The sequence below is a fragment of the Orycteropus afer genome, unplaced genomic scaffold (genome assembly GCF_000298275.1).
Source record: "Orycteropus afer afer isolate SDZICR_OR568_19922 unplaced genomic scaffold, OryAfe1.0 scaffold00481, whole genome shotgun sequence".
Lineage (NCBI taxonomy): Eukaryota > Metazoa > Chordata > Mammalia > Tubulidentata > Orycteropodidae > Orycteropus > Orycteropus afer.
The window spans coordinates 1,860,498-1,861,628 of record NW_006922068.1 but is presented as its reverse complement, the minus strand read 5'-3'; positions in this window follow the sequence as shown (position 1 = coordinate 1,861,628).

Genomic DNA, 1,131 nt, shown 5'->3' with positions numbered 1-1,131 from the left:
CCTGCATCATTCAATTGTTATTATCATCATAATGTTACCTCACAAATGTCCCTTCTGGTATGTGAGACATGGATGGAATGAGAGTTACATGTAAACCTTTAATCATGATCTTTCTTCTTTTTCTTTTTTCTATCTGAACTGTTTCAAGAACTGTTTCTTTTTTTACAGTACTGTATACCTACACAAGGAAGCTCTGGTAGCATAGTGCCTAAGGCACTTGACTGCTAACCAGAAGCTGGTGGTTCAAACCCACCAGCCATTCCTCAGAAGGAAGGTTGGGCAATCTACATCTGTAGTGACACCACCTTGGAAACCCAAGGAGGGGTCGCTGTGAGTCGGGTCCTACTCAACAGCACAAGACAACAACAATACCTACACAAATGCATACACATATAGATTCTTTTTCTCTCTTCAGTCCAGCACCATATGTAGTTACTTTCATTATTACTGTATTATTATTATATTTTATATTAAGTTTCAGATCTTTTAGTGTATTTATAAGTCTCTCTTAACTGTTTTATATGCATAGAAAGGTAAAATACATACTATATACTAAGACAAACATTTGACTAGTTGCCACTAAATAAGAACATTATGTACCTGTTCCAACTTACCTATAAATTTGACTTAAAAACAGACTTAGGAATGGATCTCATTCATAACTTGGGACTGCCTGTATACAGAAAGACAAAGTCACACAATTTCTAAACTCTGTCAACTAAACAACTCTGCAGATAAATCAAGCATAAAACATTGAATGCCTGCTATAAAATAGGGGAAAAGGGTTATTTTTTTTTAAAATAGGGATGTCTTCATTTTCTGGATATAGTATTTATAAAGTTATACTCATTTAAATCTAAAGGAAGAATTAGAGATTCAGGGAAAGGCTTTAGGAATATGCCAAATCCAAGTTTGCAATCTTCAAATATTAAGGCAAGAAAAGAAAAATAATAACTAGAAATCTGCCATTTGAAAAAAAGTTTTGATCCCTTACTTTCCCTAGGAGCACGTTGATCCTGGAGAATCAATCATTTTCCATTAGAAATGTTCCTGGGCATCTGGGTGGCTTGCTCAGCCTACCACAGTTCTTACAGTGTGGTGCTGGGCTCTGGGATGAACAGAAATACTTGC